The sequence below is a fragment of the Papaver somniferum genome, chromosome 10 (genome assembly GCF_003573695.1).
Source record: "Papaver somniferum cultivar HN1 chromosome 10, ASM357369v1, whole genome shotgun sequence".
NCBI classification, from domain to species: domain Eukaryota; kingdom Viridiplantae; phylum Streptophyta; class Magnoliopsida; order Ranunculales; family Papaveraceae; genus Papaver; species Papaver somniferum.
In genome coordinates, this window is record NC_039367.1 from 108,574,515 (window position 1) to 108,591,952 (window position 17,438).

Here is a 17,438-nt window from a genome sequence, read left to right on the forward strand (position 1 = left end):
ACAGCACCTCATCTCTGTCGTTGATTTTGGACGCCTTCTGTGGGTCGCAGAGTTCTGTTTTTCATCAATTTCTTGTATTTCTCTTCATTGTAAAACACTTTTGAGCATCAATGAAATATTTTGAGAGCATTTTTACTATGATGAGATAAACCCCAACACTGGGACGACGGAGGAGGCCAAACTTCATACTTGGGGTAATTTTATTTAATTCTATATTTACTTTTTGCACCAATTTTAATTGAATTAAGATTTTAATTAATTATTTGTGATTTCATTTGATGGTTTATGCTTAGTCCTAGGGATTTTTGATATGCCATGCTTAAGAAATACAAGTAATATTTTATAAATCTATCTTGGCAATAAACTAGAGTTAATATTTGTTTTGTTTTGAACTATAATCGCCTAGAATTAAATTCTGAACCACTTGAAAATGAAAAATGGCCGAATCTTTAGTCCCAGTATCTCTCGCCCATTGTGACAATTATTGTGTATATATTTATTATTTTAGAAAACTTTAATCTTTACAAGTCCGAGCAACGAACTTTTACTACCACTTTCAAAACAACAACAAAATGGCGCCGCTGCCGGAGAATAGAACGAGACTGATAGGGTAACGAGCTTAATAGGAAACTCGTTCGAAAAATATTGGTTGCTCTTTAAGCACACTCCAAAGTTCATGATGGTTTCTGTGAGTTGAATGCGTGACTGCGCCGCCTTGTGATAGCGGTGAGGCCTTGGGTATCAAAGCTCCACTGAGCTTCCCTCGCCTCAATTCAACTTACTTTGACTTGGATTGATTCCAGAGGGGTTTGCTCAAATTGCAACGAATTCCCTTTCGAAAGATAGAAGCTGGTCTAGAAACAATCTAAGTGGAGCCATCATGCTTTTTGTTTGCTAGAAATCTTTAGGTTTGCTTTGGTGGAGTCGAGTCGGCCTTGTTTGTGATTGTATAGAATCCCTCTGTAGTTTATATTTCTTCGGTGATGAATCCTTTTGAAGAGACGCCACCTGCGATGACGTTGCGAGAATATATGTCTAGAAATTCTCGTTATCAAGAGACGTCTTCGGAAATGACTCTTGGTGAATATATGCGTGGGCAGCGATATATGGATACTCCAACTTTTATTGAGGAATCACCTCTAACGATCTATGAGAAATATTATAAACATAGACCATGTAGTTTGGAACAAAGATTGAGAATTCTTGAATTTCAAAAATTGTATCATGATGATGAGGATAGTGATGATGAAGAATCTGAAATATGTAGGCAGAGTAATCAGGAATTTGTTTCTACAATTGAGCCTTATAATGATAATGTTATTTCTAGTTCAAATCCAAATAATTTTAATAATTATTCACCTATTCAAAAGGACGAGGATTTGACTAGAGATACCACAGTTTTAGACGAGGATTACGAAGCCGATAATGGTCTAGAGGAACGAGTTTATTCTGAGAATATTGTTTTAGAGTCTAGCGATTTAGAAACATTAGACTTAGACGAAGAACATGAACTCGTAGAGATTTTAAATATGAGTAAAGATGCACCACCTGATAATAACTTAGAAGAATCAATTGACCATTTTCAAGAATCTAATGATCCAGAAATTAGGGAGATTGTGACTAGTCTAGCTAGAGACACTGAAAACTCTAAGTTTGGGGGTGATTATCACCTTCCTAGTGCCTTACCTTTAACTCTTATAAAGGTCCCTCACTTGGGACTTGACATATGTGCCTCAACCATTTTACAAGATTACCTTCATACTCGTTTTCCCGAACCTAATGATGTCCAGGAAGAAGTTCAGTCGTTAGAAACCCATCCTCTGGTTGATGTGGTTTGCCCAGGCTATGATCCCCAGATTGAATTTGTTTTCCCACCAAATAGTTTTCTTCCAACTGTGGGAACGTTTATATTCCAAATGTGTCGAATATTAAGTTGTGAGACTAAACCTAATTACTTTAGGAGATTAGGGTCGACACATCTGTTTAAGGAAGACCACCACTCTCTTTGTGGTCAGCTGTGTAAGTCAAATCTGATTGACTTTAAGGATCCCCATTTATTCAGGTTATAATTATTTTTAATTGAGTTTTTCCAGACTTTTAAACCTGAACTGTTGGATCTTAGCTATGAGGAAGTGCATCCAATGCAAATTTTCTATCAAGATCCTTTCATAGAACCTGAACCTGAACCACAATGGGACATAGGTATCTTCATCAGGAAACTAGATAAGGGTATGCAGTACATGTTCATTTCGTTGGTTCACTGTAGTTTCCTTTTGTCAGCTCTTTTTGGTTTTAAAGACCCACAGTTATTCCGGCTACTGTTATACGGTTCGAGTTGACTAAACCTTTCCTACGTCTGGCTGAAGACTTTAAACTTAGCACTTCTTGGGAGGTAACCCAATCTCATGCAACATGGTAATATCTTTCCTTAACTCTTTCGCTTCAAATGGTAACAGTTTCTCCTTGTTCATGCTTTTAGTTTCATCTTTAGAACATTGAGGACAATGTTAGATTTAAGTTTGGGGGTATGGGAGAAACTTTTTAGTTGCAATAAATAAACTCCAGAGCCTAGAAATTTATGCGTATTTAGGATAGCACTAACCAATCTAAGTGGATGGAAACATTTTTGTTTTAGGAGTTGAGGAACCAATCTGACTAGATGGAAACATCTATAGAGTCTATTCATAAAAGCACAGAGCTCAGGTGTTAGAAATAACATGATAGTTTCGCCATATCTTGTCGAGTCCTTTTCACTTTCTATTTTTAGTTTTCTTTTGTTTCAAGTGATTTGGTGGGGCACACGATTCAAGTTGTTACCTTTGCTAGGGTGAAATAGAGTGACTGAGTTACCTTTTCCAAAAAAAAAAAAAGACCGAACCAGTTAGACCAATCGGAATAAGTATTAACACTTGGATAGCAATATGCGTGTGTTCTCCTTGTTTTCGTCGCCTAAGCAAGCGTGGAATGCAGGACCCGTGGGAACTATCGTGTAATCTGCTGACAAGAAGCATGCGCTTGGATCAAAAAGATTTATTCATGCCGTTAAGTTAAAAAAAAATGGTTATTGTTATGTGTAGTCAACTGCTGGTTCCCTTGTATTTGCCAGTTTGTTGATCTAGATTTAAGTTATTGACCACTGGTTCCCTTGTATATGCCAGTGTGTTAATATTAGTCAGACCGGTATCTCAGTCATTTAGGTTAGGTTCATCTTGGCAGAGGCCTTCAGACAGATATGGGAAACACCGTTCGCTTTTCAACCATCTACATTTTTCTTTCCATCTTCTTAATCTTTTCATGTGATTAGTCTGACTCCGAGTATGATGTCCATCGTGAAACTATCTTAGTAGAGCTCTGTCACTTATATGAATTTTAGTATGCTTGAGTGCAAACTTGTGTATAGCAATTGGAATTTCGCATCAGGGTTCTTCCTCTTAGAGTCAATAATTGTATGTCAACCAAGGAGGTTCTTTAGTGCTTTCCAAGGTTCTGCGTAGATAGCTAGGGTCTGGAGTATTGGTTTTTGTGGGTACACCTCTGATAAACCCACCCGAGATTAACTTGGTCACTTTTCAAGAATAACTTTTGCTCGAGGACTAGCAAATAATAAGTTTGGGGGTATTTGATAGACACATTTTTGTGTCCAATTTGTTCTCAATACTATATATTGTTGGCACTCGATTTTGTACTAATTCTGTTATTTTATGTATTTGTAGGTATTTTTTTGGAAATAAATATTTTAAGAAAATTCGGCTCGAAAAGTTGATTTTGGCACCCGGAGGACACGTGTTATTCGAACTCCCAAGTTTGGATAAGGGGTAACCTAATTACTAAGGGGCACCCCCCAGGTCACCCCCAAGGCATCTGCTATTCGCACCCCAGTCCAGGATAAGGGGCACCTTCTTCAACAATTTGAAAACTGAAAATTGGCGGGAACATGTTCACAGTACAGGAGAGATTTCGATCGAGAAAATGAAGGAGTTGTAGGTCGATTCAATGGCTGAATTTTGGTATAGAGATGTGAGATAGGTTGAGGAACATAGTATGGGTGACAGAATTGGTCAATTTTGGCTAGAATTCCTGTTTCTATTGACCAAACCAAAACAGAGCAACACGCACTGTAAGCAAGCAAAACTGGAGTTATAGCGTGCATGGAGGAATTCTACTAGCATTGGACGAGTGTGAGGCGTGGAGAAGGCAATTGGGAGTGTGCAGGAAGCAAGAGTACGTAAGAATCTTCTATTTTGGCAATTATTCCCTATTTTTGGACAGCGGCAATAATGAAGATTATCTCGAGTTATGGCGAGATTAAACGCGCCTGTTGGGTATAAAAGTACCCCTTGGGTTTAGTAGAGAGGTGGTATAGAGTTTGGGGAAGCTTTGGAGGCTACAGAGTGAAGAAAAATCGAGTTGCAGAGCCACCATTTCTGCTGCTGCAACTCAAGAACACGAAGAACATTAGACAACCAGAGACAGTCGTTCATACTACAGCAACAACGACTGTCATGTGTGGGTCGTAGTATTCTGTATACTACAGCACTTTCCATTTATCGTTCTTTGTAACGGTTTTTGCAACAATTATAAACGTTGCAAACACCCGATTTTCGTTATTATCTCCATTTCATCATTTGTACACCTCTTTTGAGCAATGAAAAATTCCTTTGAGCGTGTTTCCGATATGCGGAGTTAGAACCCAACACTGGGGCGATGGAGGAAGCCTTATTTCACACTTGGGTAATTATATTTAATTCTTTTCATGACTTTTGCATTAATTTTAATTGAAATTATGATTTAAATTAATTAGTTGTGATTTGATTTGATGGGTCATGCTTAGCTTAGATGATTTGATGTCCCATGCTTAACATTTACACCTAATATTTTGAGAATTTATCTTGGCAATAAATTAGAGTCGATATATTTAATATATTTTTCGAGCTATTATTGATAAAAGAATTATTATTTGAACCTTAAGAAATGAATTTGGCAGAATCCTAGTCCCAGTACCTCTCTACCAATTTGTCAATATTTGTATATATATTTATTTTCTAAAAAAATTATCCTTCACAAGTCCGAGAGTTTGAACCTCATTACTACAACCACGAAAAATATTAAATCACAACGCATGCGAGTTTGACCGAGCAGTGCTCTAACAGATAGAAGTCAACTTGACCTTTACTTGACGCTAGCGGAGCAACAATGTAAACTTGGAGAGTATTAGTTTTCATAGCTTGACTTGGGTTAGCATTAATACATCTAACACTCTAACATGATATGTGTTACAACAAAGTGAACATTATCGATGTACAAATTCTAACCAAGTTCAGCTTGGAAGACATATAACCATTCTCTCTTTATGGTGAAGTTGAATCAACTTTCTATTCACCTTGAGAAGTCTTTCTGATTTTCCTACATAATCAAACAGAAGAAAAGGAAGAGTCAATAACACCCAATACTGAAGAGAAGAGTCTACAACATATAAGTATATCAATTTTATCTAGTGTGTTATATATCGTATATGAAGCACCTAGGATGCTTTATCCTCCATTTATGAGTTCATAGTAACATGTACACAAAGTATTGAGCAAACTCCATATATAACTGATCTAATAAACATCTTACGCAAACCAAGATTTGGAGACAGTACAAACCACCAGAATTTAGAATTAAAAATACTCATGAACGGATGAACCTCATATACTAAAGCATCGGATCAGAAGCTTGCAGATGGCAGTACCTCTTGTATATCAATAACTGCCAACTTGTCACAGGTAACTGCCAACTTCTCAACGTTAGAAATGCCAACTAAAAAGTTACTCGAGGACATAATATACAATAACACAATAAGACTTTGAAGTTGGAAGGATGATTGTAGCAAGAAGGATGACAACCACTGATAGATGTTGAGAGTAAAATCACTAATTAGTTTATTTTCCCTGTTGCTGAAGCTCGGCAACCAACTCTTTAGGAGTGCAGTGTCGTTTTTCCTGCTGGCAACATTCTCAAGAGCTAGAAATCCGAAAACTTCTGTGAGAAATGTCGTCGGGTCAATACTAAGCCTTTTCTATATTTGAAAACCTGTTAAGCCACATAACATACACGAAAGATCCAGTACTGTTAGTGTGCTATATCAGTTTCTAATCAAAGGAAAACGAACCACCCAAAAGAAATCCAAATGCCATAATCTCATCACGTGGATCGTGTTGCCGAACCTAGTGTGTCTTACATAGCAACATAGCGGTGGTAACATTGTTCAAGGGAAACTATGAAAACTTCAGACAACTCGATACCATGAAGAAGAGCAATTATAGAAAATAAATATGATGTAATCCACTTGGAGACCTATTTTCTACATGGAGCATAACTAACTGTGCAACACATCACAGATGTCTAAATCCATTAATTTGCGCGCATGACGCAACTACCATGAAACTTAACTAAAACCGGAATAAGTAAACCGATCATTAGAAATCGGATGCCACATTGGAGTTTCCAGAATCAGATTGTTTCACAATCCCCATTATCTGAATCAATTCAACAAAACTCTTCATACAATAAGCCTCAACATTCCGAAGCTTGGCCAAATTTTCCAATCTCAATTGATCATCCAAAACAAAAACAATCATGCGCATCACTCAGAGAGCCAGGAAAGATTTGTTTCTGGTAATCATTTGAACACATCAAAGATACTCTAAAAAACAAAAAATCAGCCAGAAAATACATAGAACGGTCGCATATTAATCTTCCTCGAAGCTGAAATCTCACCAGACAGGCAAAAAAAGAAGATAATGTGCAGACTAATAAGAAGTACGAAACCAATATATAAACCAAATACAGCTACTGCCATAGAAAAAAAATCACACAAAACAACAATGAATACCTTTTAAATGCACTGACCCAATCCATTTTAGCATCTGTCGAGACTGATCTTGTCAACTCAATTTCTCCATAAAACTATTCGCTACACCCTACCCAGCCTCTCATTCAACTACAAAAATTAACCCCGATCTAAAACCGCAACCCCAGTTTGAACTATTCAAAGATCCACAATATCAAATTAATCCTGCAGAGGAATAGAGCCATCCAAAGTATAAATTTAATTAAAGAAATGGTATAAATTTATCTCATGTAAAGAATTTGATTTACTGAATGTCCTCATAGCAGATTCATAGTTTCAAAGAATCAAAATCCATAAAATAAGTAAAACATCTTGTGCTGGAAGTGATGTCAGAAATCGCTATCCCAGAATCAAATATATAAATATGAAATGAATAATTCCCAAAACCCTAACCATATCTGCATATGTCGAAAAATCTCACCTGTAATATAAAGAAAAAAAAAACAAAATCAACATAACATTTTGACTAAACAGGATTAATCAAAAGAAAGCAACAAATAATCAATTAATAAAAACTGAATAACAAAGAGGAAAATCTTAAACCGAGAAGCCTAAAATTTTGAATAAGGAAGAGACAGGAGTGAAAATACCTCACTTGCAATTAAAAATAAAATAAAATGCTAACCCTGATCATGAATAAGAACACGTGACATGCGTTAGCAAAAAATAAAAATAAAACCATCACCTAAAAATAAAACTATAACGCAAGTGATTTTCCATTCTAATTTCTGGATCATCATGAATATTAAACTATTCAACGAAACATAAAAATTATGAATATTAAACCGACCAACAAAACATGAAAAAATGGGAAAAACTTACAGCGATATTCGAGCAAGCTAGGAGGAGGCGATGAGAATCGTGCATAGTTTTTATAGATATTCTAGTACTTATTCTGACCTGTATTTACCATATATACATTTCTTACTCCAGACAGCACACATATTAGCGGAAGTTCAAAGATCTGTATTTATCTAATCCAGGTAAAAATCTTAAGATAAAGATTATATACTTCCAAACATAATTTTAGCTTATTTATAGTCGTTATATGTGTATCTTTCTTCCGATTTAAAAATGTAGCCCACGTATTATAAGCAGATATTCACCATATATGTACGAACCTATGTTAAGAAACAAATCTACATATTCACCGTATACATGACTAACCAAGAAATTATTTTGAGAAACAAATCTAAAAAATAAATAAATAAATAAAACACAGTGCTACTAACCTTGTTCCTGGTTCGTCATTGTTCCCTGCTGTTCATCCTCACCCCCTGAATGCATGATATTAATTGCTTGATTCTAAATAAAAAAGAAGAGAGATTGACTGCTCAATACTTCGTCTGAATGTGAAAATACGTCAACTCTGTGTAGCTTATATACATCTATCTACCCTAAACTCCACGCAACTTCCTTATTTGTTTCCATTCAATAGAAGTGCAATATCACCATAGTTTGTACGTAAACCAAGCATTAAATGATAGCATATGTTTCCATTGAATACACATGCAAAGATACCGTAATTCAAATAGAATTTTCGGAAGTTTTTAGATTTCGTGATACCTACACAAACCCAGCGTTAACTGCTAATGATAGCATTTGCTTCCATTGAATAGACATGCAAAGATACCATAGTTAGAATAGAAGTTCTGGAAGTTCTTAGATCTTATTCTTGATTTTGGATACTTTAATATATCATTCTTTTAAATACGGAAATTCACGGATTCTTTTGCATTTTTTTTTCCAATATAAACATTCACGTTTTCTTTTTCCATTTTTATCGACAGCCAATCCGAAGGTCCGGATTTTATTAAAGTCATGTAAACGCGGTGTAAGAATCTGCTAAGCTATCACTCGATTTGGAGCGTCAGATCTATCCAATTCTATTAAAAATTAACGGCCACGAAATGTAGGGGGTATAAGTTGTTTTTCAACCAATCAGGAGCGAGGGTTTTGTTCACCGGCCAATGAGAGGGGAGGTTACCGCAACTCTCGACGTGGTGTGAGAGATGACGTGGGGTTTTTAGGTTGTTGATAATTGGCGGAGTGTAGCTTGGCATTCTCTAATTATAAGTCAAGACTCGAGACAAGAAAACGATATCGCCGTTTACAACCTCATGTTCTCTTACCGTGGAATCTACCTGTAATTGTGGATCAAAACATGTGAATTCTTGCAATATACGATGAAGTCTGGCAGAGTTATGTAGACTGCAGAATTCGGTGCTCCCCTCCATTAACCGACGTTTAAAAACCTGGCGAAATTGGGGTTTACCCAAATTTAATTAGGGTATACCCAATTTTATGTGGACTCCTTTTAAGGGCTGGGGGGTGTCCTAATAGGTGAAGTTACAAAACTATCCTTTCCCATTATAATTCTTATGTGGTAACTAGGGAATGACACGTGTCGTATTTCACACAGTTTAACCTGGGGCTTTAGAAAGTCTGTCAGAGTTTGACTTCTTACTTTAATTTTGGTTAACGTCAAAATAGGTTGAAAAAATCTTGTTTTTCATGTTGTCCATGTCATTATTGAGCCATTGTCATGGTTGATTTGAATGACATGATAATAACCAAAATGATGATGACTTCAAAGGAAATGATTGAGTACAGTCTTTTAGCGAGGGCCTAATCCAGGTTCTAGTTGAGTATAGCTATATCACTTTGTACTCTGATCGTGATATCCCGGAGGCATTCGTTCCTACTATCTTTTATCATGCAAAACAATTAGATCCCACACTCAGCAACCTTCATTTGGTAAAAGAAAGCACTTGCTGGTATAATTCGGAAAGAAAGCAAAAAGAAAATTTTACCATAAATAAAAAGAAATCTGAGTGTGCTTTCTTTTACCATAAACAAACGAAAATTTTAAGCAAACTCCCAAAGAAGGGTTTTACTGAAAAAAAGAAAAAAAAAGCACAAAAATAATACATAGATGCTCATAGACTGGGTTCTCCTCAAAGATTTTATCTCAAACCCACAACAATCTCTGCCTGCCATTTCGATTATTATGATCACCTGTGCATTGAGATGGTTAATGGAGATTTACCGATGGATACTCTCTCTATATTTAACTGAATGATAAGCATCATTCATTCTTAAAGAATTTCAGAAGTAAAAAAAACCTAAACATAAGCTTGCAAACTATGGCCCTTTATCAGTTAGATGGTTTAGTTGACAAAATTCAATAAATGACTCATGTTTGTACCATACTAAAACGGTATATGGATAATAGCTTATTAATGAAGCCCATTTCGTTTATTATAGAAACACAATTGGCTTATTTGAGAAGTCCAGTTGGCTTATTATTGAAGCCCATTTCGTTTATTATAGAAACACAACTGGCTTATTTGGGAAGTCCAGTTGGCTTATTATTGAAGCCCATTTTTTTTATTATGGAAACATGACTGGCTTATTTTGGCAGTCCAATTAGCTTATTATTGAAGCTCATTTGGTTTATTATGGAAACCATTTTTGCTTATTATGGAAGCCCAAAGACCCATGGGTTAGCTCTTAGAACCCATGGATCGGTCCACCAACCCAAATTATCCTCTCTCCAGGAAAGGTGTTTAAATTTGGATAAGGTCATGAGAACTAGGATATTTTGAATATTGGCTTTGGAATTATCTAAAATAGTTATGGTTATATTGAATCCTAACAAAAAGAGGATAAATATTACCATGGGATAATTATCTTGGGTAGTTATAGTTAATATCTAACATAATTATAGAAACCCTAACAGAAAGAGATAATTATCTTTAGTTTTAATTATTATTTAAGATAATAATTAAGATAAATGCAAAAACCCTAATAGAAAGAGGAAGGAATTAGTTTAGATATTATAATTATTTAATCTAATTATAGTTCCTAAGAGAGAGGATAATTATTATTCATGATAATTATTAAGATAAATCAGAATTATGATAAATAAAAAACTTTATTATGGATCTGGTTGTTTTCTTGGATTTGTACAGGTAAGAGAAGTTATTAAGATAACTATGAAAACCCTAAAGCTAGACCTACTTTCTGCCTATAAATAGAGGCTAAATCCTAACTCAAAAGGTACAAATTTTCTAATCCTTTCCACACAATATACCTGTGAAGAAACTCTCTCTGACTTTAGCATCGGAGTGTTTTTTGCAGGTACTCCCACCATTCAACATCATTCACATCAGCAATCTTTTATGGATTTGAGTCAGTAGCTGGAGATCGATCAATCTACATCAATCACAATTTCTTCAGCATCTTTGGTGGAATCAAATCAACGACGGAGATTTAATCCATCTACACATATCTCGAAGAGTGTTAGGTGAATATTTTTGCACCAACATCTTTTGGCGCCGACTAAGGGGACTACGAGCAAAAAGATCGTGCTCCCCTTGAGAAAAAAGTTGTTTTCCCAAGTTTTTTTTAGAAGAGAAGTTTCTGCAACAGTTCCAGAAACAGCAACAGCCAGTCAAGTGTTGCAGATCTTCTCAGAAACAACAATTGTTTTCAGAACCAGCGACAGCCAATCAAGCGTTGCAGATCTTCTCAGAAACAACAACAGTTTCCAGAAACAACAACAGTTATCACACTTGTTTTTTGTTGTAATATTGGTGTTACGAAAAGCTGCAAAAAGAAAGAAATCACATGGATGCTTCACAAGCAAATCAACATGGAAGGAATGGTGATACACTTACCCGAAATCGTCCTTCTCAAGGCGTCATCAATCGAACAATACGAAGCGATGTCGTCCAGACTTACAAGAATGGAGTGGAGACATCACTTTCATCAACAACATCAGTTGCTCATTCTGTTAGAACATGTCCAAATTTCACGGGAAACAATACTTTGGTACGTAAAACACCTCCTCGTACCAGTAGAGAAACCTCAATCGTCAGGGAAAAAGTTGGAAATCAGCACCCAAGCACTCAGGGTATTCATATTGAAACTATTGCTAGTAGAGGTGTGCGTCATCTCCACATATAGTACAAGTTAATAATCCACAAGTGATGCTTATCGATTTGGCACTACGTGAACGTTACCAAGAGTTGGAAAAGAAAAACAAGCAACTCAGAAACACAATAAAAAAAATAAGAACTTGAAGAAGTAGCCGTCTCATGCTCCGAAAGCAGCATGTCAAACCGTCGTACACGCCAAGAGTGTGACACCGCATGCCGTAAAGAATAATCGAAAGTGTCAGAATTGATCGACAACACAGTTTTGATCCTCATAACAACGATTATTATGATCGTTATATACCTTATGATGGTCATTATTACACAATTGACCAAGATAGGCGATCTGGGCCGAACACGAAAGGCGCAGACATAGGGACAATCACGTCATCAGGGACCACTCAAAAATATCCAGGCATGAGAAAGACCGTTCAGAGAGAAGAACATAGCCACTTAGGAACGAACGCCTGGGAAGGTAAATCTTCACCTGTTGTTACATTATAAATCAAGTTTATAGTCTCAATTGAGAACGCCTTCGTATGTATTTATTAAAGAAGTACTAGCTTTATTTTTCTAATAAAGAGAAAAACAAACACGAAGTGTTTGGGTTAATAAGGAAACAGTTGTAATGTTTTTCTAATAAAGAGAGAAAGGCATAAATGAAAAGTTTTAATTGTTAAGGAAATTGCTGTGATGTCTTTCTAATAAAGAGAAAGGCGAGAAGAAAGTGCTTTAATATAAAGGAGCGAAAGGAAAATATTAAAGCACGCATGGGGAGGAAATATTTGCAATGTTTTTCTAATAAAGAGGAAGACAAAAACGAAGTGTTTTGCTTATTAAGAAAATAGTTGCAATGTTTTTCTAGAAAAGAGAAAAACAAAAGAGAAGTGCTTTGAAAGAATTACTTCAAGAATAAGAGCAGAAATGTTTCAACAAAAGATGAAACAAAAGGAGAAAACGGAAAGCGTTTGGTAAAGGAGCTGGAGCGAAAGAAAAGAAATGTACGAAAAAAATCTCTAGAGAGAGTCTACCTGTACACCAGAGATTGTCGTAATTCGCAGACACAAAAGCGTTGAGTCGGCAAATTCTAGGCAAGTACGGGAACATATGGGCAGTCAATGTGCCTAACAAGATACGGGAGCAACCTGCATTCGAGTGAGAGATAAACAAGTTTAATAAATTGAAGCGTTTTTCTATCAAAGAGAAAAACAAAGGAGACGAATTTCCATGCAAAATCAAATAGTTCCGGCAATATCGTACAAGAAATGCAAGCTAGGAAACGAAAGAGAACATCAATAGAAAACAAAATATTTTAATAAAAGTTGGAGCTGAAAGAGCGTAAAGGAATTGTTTCGATTAAAGACAAAAAAAAATCCAGTAAGAGCAGGAAACGAAGAAGGTACTCAAAGAACGAAGGAAGAGTACAAAAGGTCAGAATTAAAAAGGCTCGGAGATGCTCCAAGTCGGAAGGAATTTATAACAACCGTAGTGCTGCCCAACCTCTAATCGAGGAACCCAACCTATAACGAGGAAGAGGGAAGGAGGACTACCAACTATTGAAGAGTTGATAGAGGTACGAATCCGGGATCAGCAAAGAGCATACAATGTTTATTGGTGCGAAATCGCCGGTAAATGAGAAAGAAAGCTTGTCTTTTGAAAGAAAATAAAGATGTGTTCACTTGGAGTCTCGGAGACATTTCCAAGGGAACGTGTAAAAGCAAGTAAAAAAGCATTAAAAGTGATATGTAGGAGAGTATCAAAGACTCGGTAGAATTACTTAAGAGGAGATAGTAGAACATGGAAAATTTACACTTACGGATCAGCAAACACGGATGGTACAAGCGTTGGTTGTGTACTAGTTTCCCAGGAGAAAAAGCTGTCCAACTAAGATTTGCAGCTTTAAATAATCAATCGGAGTATGAAGCAATAGTCTCTGGACTAAAGACTGCACTGCACCTGGGGGCGTGCACTACTTGCTAGATGCAATTGACTGCATCACCAAATGGCTTCAGGTAGTAGCTTTGTTGAGGATGGAGGCGGTAACACGTCCACAAATTCATCTGAGAACTAATACTTAGTTAGTCATATAAGCATGTGTCGGTTGGCAGTATGGGAATATTGATCAGATATGAGCTACGAAAGTCTAAAGTGTGGCATAATCCGAAGAAAAATCAACACGTTTCAAAAAGGTCAGACAACACGGGGCGTCCTTTTCAATATCACTACAAGTAATGGGGGCGGCTAGGGTTGAAGGAACGACCAACGCCCGGTGAGAATTGAGAACACTTTTTGCAAGTACTTAATAAGGAAATACTTTTAATGATTTTCTAAAAACGAAAGGCAAATTGCAATGGAACTATACCTTCCTTGTGTTACTAGAGAGGGAGGGAAGCAATTCTTCGCTGAGGCACATGAAGGGTGCTGTGAGGATCATTTTGAAGGCAGGAGTCTAGCGCATAGGCTTTTATCTCAATAGCACTTCTGGCCTTATATGCAGAGTGACGCAAGGACTATATAAGAAAATGCTTGGCTTTTCAGCTGCATGGCCCTCTTATAAAGAGACCAGCGAATGAGTTGCATCTGGTTGTGAGACCGTGGACGTTCAACAAGTGAGGATTGGATATTGTAGGTTCGTTTCCAGCTGCACTGGGGGGCGTCAAGTATTTGTTAGCTGCAACTTACTACTTCACTAAATGGGTAGAAGCAGTAGCATTTGTAAGAATAGGGGCGATAGACATCTGCAAAAACTTGCAGATTCGATGTACTAGTGATGATCATTTCTGAAAACGGAAAGAATGTACCTAGTAAAATACAGGAGAAAGATGCATTCAAATAAGGTAAAATCTTCGGTAACGATGTAAGAAACATTTCACGCGCGCATATGTCTCAAAATATTTTCTATTAAAGAGAAAATTAAATAGCTTGGAACATTTTCTATTAAAGAGAAAACCAAGAATTTTGAATGTTTATTATTGAAGGAAGCTGTCTTCGGTGTGACTACAGACCACTGAAATATCCTAGAGGCTAATCAGTTAAGAAGTAGATGATCATAGAGGTTGCTATCAAGAACCGTTATGCGGTTCTTGTGGTGCATCTCCTGAGGGGTCTAATCCGATTGCATGTTATGGTCAATCATATAAAGTTTCTTTCATGGAAGGTGATGACAAGTTGCTGGACATATTGATGATAATCTAGTATAGTTAAAAGAAAAGCAAGTCCCGTACAGTTCAAAGACTACTAGCGATCTTAAAGGAAAGAACTAAGATAGGTGCAGAGACAGTGCTCGAGTTACCTGAGGTGGTAGCAAACTTCCGTTGTGGGCAGTGAAAGGAGGTGGCGAAGACGCTCATTTAGAATGAGATTAACCACCGTAAAAGAAAGGAAATACATATTTGACACGGACTAGAACTTTGAGAGTTTCACAAGTTGTCGCATTTCTAGTGTTGACAGCTATACTTTCCACAAGTTGATATGGACGTGAGTGGATGAGAAGCGGAGGCTAATGGGCTTTTATAACGTGTGCCACCCATTGGAGATTTCTCAAGTTCGAAAACAAACAGAATGATCAACCAACCCAATCTCAAGCAAGGACAACTGACATGTACAAATTGGTTGACGTGGTGTTGTCGTTCCAGTCCAAGTGAAGTGGCAAAGCAAGATTAAGCTACCAAGGGCAGATCCTTGCACGAGAAATCAAAGCAGAGGATTCACGGTGGATCGAAAATTGTCATCTAGATATACAAACTACAGATTGAAGATTACGAGCATCAGCTGAAGAAACATCATCCAAGGTACGTGAGATTATGGAAGCTTACCTTTTGTTACTGCCAACTCCAAGGACAACGTCGAACTACCAAGGATACTGCTGCAATTGCGTATAATCTTGGTATGAAGGTTATTGCTAGAGACACGCGTCAGAAAGGATGAGATTTGGAAAGATGATGCAAGAAACAGGAGTGGTCACTAAGACTTTTTATCAAACAGGTCGTGAGCCATACTCTTCTTTCCATAGTTTTAAAATTTTATGGCTTTCAATGTCTCAAAACAAAAAACAAAAAAATCCTGCGAAGTTTAATTCATATTAAACCCATCATTCATACACCATACAACATTCGAAAATCATGAGCTTGGTTCTTCATCGTCAATCAACAACGGCACATTTAAAGCGTATGCAGTAGCAACAAGGACCTTACCTAAGAGTCATTGCGATTGGAGATTACTTTAAGTAGGAAAGTAGGAGAAATACTGTCCCAGACAAGGAAGGAAGGTGGGAAGCCGCGCGTAGCAAACTGGCGTCCAGTCCCGTATAACCACCAGTCTTGATCCTGGAAGTTCGTTTTCTCATGGGACACACTGCAAAAGAGAAATTAGGCGTTAATAAAGAAGGCAAATAATTTACTGTACTTGGATTTTTGGCGGTTACGGTTTGCAATCAAAGCCGAAACACCAAACGTTGGCATCAATCGCAAGGGAATGGGTTATTTTATTCTGCATACTAAAAAAGAGTTTCTAGCGGCTACGTTTCCATTCCAAAGTAATTGTGATGTGTTAGTTGATGCCTTGATGGGTAAAAACTAATGGGCCCATTTTGACGTATAGTGCTCACTGCTCAAGGCAAAGATTACAAAGTTTAAAAGAACTTATCACATGGACCTGTGGCTAAAAATAGAGCACGAGGTCATACCAAGCTCGGCATGTTTGGTGTTCAAGGAATATTGGAATATGAAATGTTAAGTACATTTAGGTGCTTTGACTTATTGTTATTATTATTATTAAGCTGAGCTTGGGGCGACTCCAAACAACCAGTTGGCCAAGGATATGAAGGGAGGCAGATAAATGGCTTGAGGCGATTATAGACAAGCCACGATGATCAGTTTGGCATTTAATTTTCTTAATCCTTCGACAAGTAAGAGGGGCGATGTTTGTACCATACTAAAACGGTATATGGATAATGGCTTATTAATAAAGCCCATTTCATTTATTATAGAAACACAACTGGCTTATTTGGGAAGTCCAGTTGGCTTATTATTGAAGCCCATCTCTTTTATTATGGAAACATGACTGGCTTATTTGGGAAGTCCAGTTAGCTTATTATTGAAGCTCATTTGGTTTATTATGGAAACCATTTTTGCTTATTATGGAAGCCCAAAAACCCATGGGTTACCTCTTAGAACCCATGGATCGGTCCATCAATCCAAATTATCCTCTCTCCAGGAAAGGGGTTTAAATTTGGCTAAGGTCACGAGGACTAGGATATTTTGAATATTGACTTTGGAATTATCTAAAATAGTTATGGTTATATTGAATCCTAACAAAAAGAGGATAAATATTACCATGGGATAATTATCTTGGGTACTTATAGTTAATATCTAACATAATTATAGAAACCCTAACAGAAAGAGGATAATTATCTTTAGTTTTAATTATTATTTAAGATAATAACTAAGATAAATGCAAAAACCCTAACAGAAATAGGAAGGAATTAGTTTAGATATTATAATTACTTAATATAATTATAGTTCCTAAGAGAGAGGATAATTATTATTCAAGATAATAATTAAGATAAAGCAGAATTATGATAGATAAAAATTTTTATTATGGATCTG

General features: G+C 36.6%; 1 long non-coding RNA gene across 3 annotated transcripts; it reads right to left on the bottom strand.

The window, feature by feature from the left end:
• Nucleotides 1–10,810: 10,810 nt before the first annotated feature.
• On the bottom strand, nucleotides 10,811–16,352 carry LOC113317723. 3 transcript variants are annotated; one of them, XR_003343900.1, is made up of 8 exons: nucleotides 16,026–16,352; nucleotides 15,648–15,733; nucleotides 15,125–15,512; nucleotides 14,195–14,633; nucleotides 13,649–13,892; nucleotides 12,864–12,977; nucleotides 11,575–12,319; nucleotides 10,811–11,503 (listed from the first exon to the last, which is right to left on the bottom strand). It is a non-coding gene; the product is annotated as an uncharacterized LOC113317723 (long non-coding RNA). The 3 variants fall into 3 exon arrangements; XR_003343898.1 differs by having other exon boundaries at nucleotides 15,648–15,894; XR_003343899.1 differs by having other exon boundaries at nucleotides 15,125–15,576; nucleotides 15,648–15,894.
• Between the last annotated feature and the right edge of the window lie 1,086 nt (nucleotides 16,353–17,438).